This window comes from Rattus norvegicus, chromosome 15, assembly GCF_021556685.1.
Source record: "Rattus norvegicus strain SHRSP/BbbUtx chromosome 15, alternate assembly SHRSP_T2T, whole genome shotgun sequence".
NCBI lineage: Eukaryota > Metazoa > Chordata > Mammalia > Rodentia > Muridae > Rattus > Rattus norvegicus.
In genome coordinates, this window is record NC_141548.1 from 45,397,055 (window position 1) to 45,402,600 (window position 5,546).

Genomic DNA, 5,546 nt, shown 5'->3' on the forward strand with positions numbered 1-5,546 from the left:
AGGAAACACTGACACTTGATGGCTTCTGAAGGAGAATCAGTTTTCTTTAAGGTAATGGCCCCTGGAGGCTCGATCACACTCCAATAGATAGCCACACAGCCATGAATATGTGGGCTTCACAAATTGCAATCAGTGACTTAGTCATAAAGGAAAAAAGAAGAGGATCATCAAGTCGGGTAAATACGATCAAAAAACCTGTATGCATGTGTAAAATACTCAAAATTTAATAAAATATACTAAAAAAGGAAAAGCTGTTTTAGGTGTGAACTTCAACAGCAACTGATGATATTTTCAGCAGAAAATACCTGTGAATTTGGTAACGGTTGTGTCAGTTTCTATCAGGATGTTTTATACAATCTTACCAAAACCCACAGAAACAGATGAGCACGTTAAAAGTTAATTCAGGCTCTTTTCTTTAAAATAATATTTAAGCGTGTGTGTGTGTGTGTGTGTGTGTGTGTGTGTGTGTGTGTGTGTGTGTGAATGTATGTCTGCCTGTCTGTCTGTCTTCTGTGAGAGACTATGTACACACAAGTGCAGGTGACCATGGAGACCAGAGGAAATCTGATCCCCTAACTAGAGTTAAAGGCAGTTATGAGCCATCTAACATAGGTACTGGCAACTGAACTCAGGTTTTCCTGAAGAGCACTATGTGCTCATAATCACTGGGCTCTCTCTCCAAACCCAATTCAGATTCTTGGCTACATGCCCCATAGGAAGAGTATGTCCCCATCTGTTAGGTGACTATTCCTGAGGAGTCAAGAACAAATATCTACTTACTCCGGACAAGAAACCAACAACAGACCAAAGTGTTGGTGCCACCAAAATCCAACTTGGTGAACTAATGAGTTTTACTATGATTACTTATAAGAATATGGGTAAAGGATTACTTACAGGAGCAGAAATGACTCAAAGATAGCTGCAAAACAAAAACTCACTCCAGTGTGAGTGACAGTTCATGAAAGCTGGAAACCTGAAGCACAATGAACAACCTCGGGCAGCTCCAGAGATTGGAGAGTGTCCTTTGTTAGAAGCTCAGGTGATCTGAGACACTGCTAGGCAGCTCAGCTCACATGACAGTGACTCTTAGTAATGTTTATTACACACATATTCTTGGAGAAGGAGGAGGCTACTGAATCTATTCAGTTTCAGGGTCTTCCTGGAGTTATTTTGTGTTGTTTACTTCCTGTATTAATGGAGGCTCCCTGCAGGATGAAGTGTTTCAACTACCCCTGGAACATCCTGCTCTTTTACCTCCTGTACTAAAATATTCTGTTGCTTCAATTTCTTTAACATCAGTGATTCTCAACCTTCCTAAGGCTGTGACCCTTTAATACAGTCCCTCGTGTCATGGTGACCCCACCCCCAACTATAAAATTATTTTTGTTGCTACTTCATAACTATAATTTTGCTACTGTTATGAATTGAAAACAACTGGTATGCAAACCCTTTGAAAGGGTTGTTCGACATTCCCAACAGGGTCATGACCTACGGGTTGATAATTATTGCCTTATATCCTATACCTGAATACATTCCCCTTCAAGGTGGAAGATTTTAGCCTCAGAGGAAACTTCTACAAAGTACTCCTTACTACAGATGTTCAATGTGGCAGCTGCTTACAGCAGGAACTCACAAGGTTTATTTAAGGGTATTAAGTCACTAAAATACTTGGAGGCTTGGCCCCATATTCCTCATATCTTGGGACAGTGTGCTGGATTAAGTTTGAGCTTAAAGGCTCTTGAAATCTGATTAGAATCAGGTTTTAAGGATTTGTTTCACGTCTCCATTCCATCCGGCTAGCACTTAGTACCAGAGCATGTTCTGTGGGAAGGAACACCAGTCTGTGGCATTTCATTGGAAAACATCTTTGTGGCCTCAAGTGATTTTTTTCACATACTTTTAAATTTACTCAATAAATATTTATTCATTTGCTACTGTGTTCCAGGAATTATTTGAAGTGATGGACCGACTTCTGTACAGCACCTAAACATGTCTGAGAAAGGCAAACGAGTGCAGGCAAATTTAAGTATGCTCATCTGGCCTTCAGGATGCTGGTGGAGAAAAGCTATCCTACGAACCATTGTGTGGTCGGTTGGCTTTTCAAGGCTAAACGCAGCTTGCCAGACAGAACTCTATAGCATGGGGGGAGAAACCACAGGGACACGGGGGAAGAAAATCATTAAAGAAAGAGAAGCATCTTTCCTTCTACATGGAGCCTCACCGGGGGAAGCAGGTCACTAGGGGTAGACCTTGAGGCTTTACAGTTCGTCACACTTCCTGTTTGTGCTGTGCTTCTGAGTGGGGGTGCAGTGTGACCAGCTGGCCTTCCACTCCTGCTGTCATGCCTTCCTTTCCTGCTACTATGTCTTTCCTACCCTGACAGGCAGACTGTATCCCTCCGGAACTATGAGTCTAGCAAGTCCCTTCTCTCTTAAGTTGTCACAGCATTTTATCATGGCAAAGAGAAGCTAAGACAGTCTCTTCCTTTTGCATGGTCTGGGACAATTTCTGCACCCACCCCTGCCTCCCACGCCATAGGTTTTCACCCCCTGTCTTAGAGTCTTACATTTATTATTTTTTATTTTTGTTTGTTGTTATTTTTGCTTGTTGGCTTTTCTATTAAATCTGCTTGCTTGCAGCCATGACGAGTCCCATCGTCTTTGGTGCCCACTGTTCTAGATTTCTTTAGGGATTTCTGCCCGTCTGCTCCATCTTGACGGTGGGCTTAACCAGTTCTGTACTCAAGAGTCGCAGGGCTATGGAAAGCCTAGCATGTCTTAGACCACCAGGACACTCAGCCCACCAATTCTTCAACTGTCATGTAGCCATTTAAATTCTCACTCTGCCTTCTGGGGCAAGTTTTCAAACACAGGCTAAGCTGTGTCTGCTCAGCATCCTCCTGGGTTGCTGTTCTACACTAAGGTTCTCTACCCACCTCTCCTCTCCTCTCTACCACTCTGCAGTGGCATAAAAGTTTGCAATAGAGCCCCGTCCTTTGTTCAAAGCTCTTTCTAGTGATTTAGTGATACATCCTCTCAGGAAACACTACTTGTGTGCCTGTACCTCTGTGAATGTAGGTATGGCCGACAGAGGGGGATGGCAGGTGTCTTTCCCAACTGTTTTTTATCCAATTTCTTATTTTTATGTATGTGTATTACTTTTGAGACAGGATCTGTGCAGCCCTAGTTGGCCTGGAACTCTCTTTGTATACCAAACTGGCCTCAAATTCAGGGATCCACCTGACTGCCTCCTGAGCTCTGGGAATAAAGGTATGTGCCACCATGCCCAACCAAAGGTACCAGAACCCCCACCCTACTTTGTGAGACTGGGTCTCTTACTGAGCCTGGATCTCACCAATTGGCTGGACTGGCTGGATAACAGACTCCAGAGATCATCAGTCTCTGCCTGGAGAGCACTAGGGCCCCAGATGTCTGCCACCATGCCTGGCTTTTACATGGGTCCTAAGGATCTCAACTCTGGTTTTTCTGCTTGCATGGCAGGCATTTTCTCCACTGAGCCATCTCCCTAACCTTGTAAATTAGACCTTGCCATGAGTATTTATGTAGAGACAAAAACATGTCAGTGGTTTCTACAGTCACTGCGTGTCAGAGCTTATCCCTGCTGACTGTTGGTAATCCCACTGTATGCATCGGGAGCCTGAACACAGGTGGCCAGGAGCAAAACTGCATTCCCATCCAGATGCCATCTCTAAATGCCACCCCCTAGCCCCATGACACTATACATAGTCACCTGCTGGGATGGTGCTTTGCTGCAAGGTTCCAGCATGCCGAGCCCATTGGGATATAGACACCATCCCCATGCTCCCTCTTTCTAAGCTAATTCTCAACAGAGTGAACTACTGTCTGTTGCTCATGAGAGACTGTCAAGCTGCCACAGTGACTTCCCAGGAGAAATCCCAGGGAGTCCCACTGACTTGTGTATTGAAAGTGGGGTAAGAGAACATTCCCAGGGAACAAATTTGTAATTGGGAAAGAAAGAAACAACCAAAATGTTCTTTCTAAACTCACATGCCTTGTCATTAAATGTCTCCTGGGGGACAAGGGCAGAGAAACCAGGACAGATTTGGGGAAAGGTTGGTTTAATTCTTTTTATTTCCTCATTACAGAAGTTGACTCGTTCTAAGTCAGTGGAGAGATACCATTGTTAATTGCCAGTACAGCCTTGCTCGTCATGGTGTCCCTTCCACATGTCAGTCTCCAAGAACAAAGTCATAGAGAAGAAGAGATTGCACACTAAGAGAAGACAAAGATTCCCCAGCCTGGACCATCCTTGTAGGATGGTTCACTGAGGGGCAAGGAAGTGGTAATTGAGAATACTTATTAGGACTTACAAATAATTGTTCCTATGGATTAGAGAGAGGGTTTATTGTTGCCATCTTTCTCACTTAACCATATTTTGAAAAACAGAATGGTGGAAGCAAAGATCAATGGCGAGGAGGAGGGCCACAGCTTTGCCCAGGACCAGAGTTGGAAGGGAGAGCAAGGAACATGCCTGAGAACTCTTGTTTTAGAACCACTTCTTGGGACCAGAGAGTTGCCCAATAGATAAAGTTCTTGCTTCAGAAGCAAGAATTTGGGGACAATCCCCAGCACCCACAAAAAAAGCTGAGCATTGTTAGTAGATGTTTATAAACCCAGTGCTGGAGGGGATAGAAACAGAAGAATCTCTGGGACTCACTGGCTGTACCAGTCTAGCCAAATTGGTAGGACCCAAGGTGGACAGTTCTTGAGGAATAACATCTGAAGTTGACCTCTGGCTGCCACATACACATTGGATCACATTCACTCATACATGGTCATTTATACACACACATCTATCTATCTATCTATCTATCTATCTATCTATCTATCTATCTATCTATCTATCTATCTATCTATCTATCTATCTATCTATCTATCTTCTTACCTAAGCATAAGGACTCACAGTTGTAAGCTTCACTCAAGAGATAGTAGAAGAAAGAATGACACCAGTTCAAAGCCAGGGCTATGGTGTTAGACTTTTTCCCAATGCTTCCTTCCTAAACAAACAAACAAACAAACAAACAAACAAACATTCCACTTCTTTTCCTAACACCAACAGCAGTCTTCCTGTAGTTCTCAAGCTTGGTTAGAGTTTATATTTTGGCTATTAACTTCTTTATTTCTTAATACATAAAAAATTACAAGAAGAAATATCCATCAATTTCCTGCCTCTAGAAGCATTGCAGGGGTGGCTGCTCTGTCACTGTGCATCAGTAGGTGGCAGAGAGAAGAGAGGCTATGTCTACACCCAGTGTTGTGACCTATGAACATCTGAATTATTAGTAGCCTAACATTCCCTGAACAAATTGAGTCTGAGATAATCACCAGTCTGATGCCAGAGGACTGGAAGAGCACCTAGGACGGGGATCAAGCTGGAGACTAGAAGTACCCTACCTGGGACTGTGAACCTGGGTGGGGGTTAGCCTGCCACTTGGGCTGGCAGGGTGAGGAGTGAACTGGAGACATTAGACCTGATAGGGCCTGGACAGGGAGTTAGTCTGATAT

General features: G+C 43.7%; 1 non-coding gene across 1 annotated transcript; it reads left to right on the forward strand.

Moving 5' to 3' along the window:
* The first annotated feature begins 5,205 nt into the window (after positions 1-5,205).
* On the forward strand, positions 5,206-5,336 carry LOC120097231 (small nucleolar RNA SNORA17). Its single transcript, XR_015639188.1, has one exon. It is a non-coding gene; the product is annotated as a small nucleolar RNA SNORA17 (small nucleolar RNA).
* Positions 5,337-5,546: the final 210 nt, after the last annotated feature.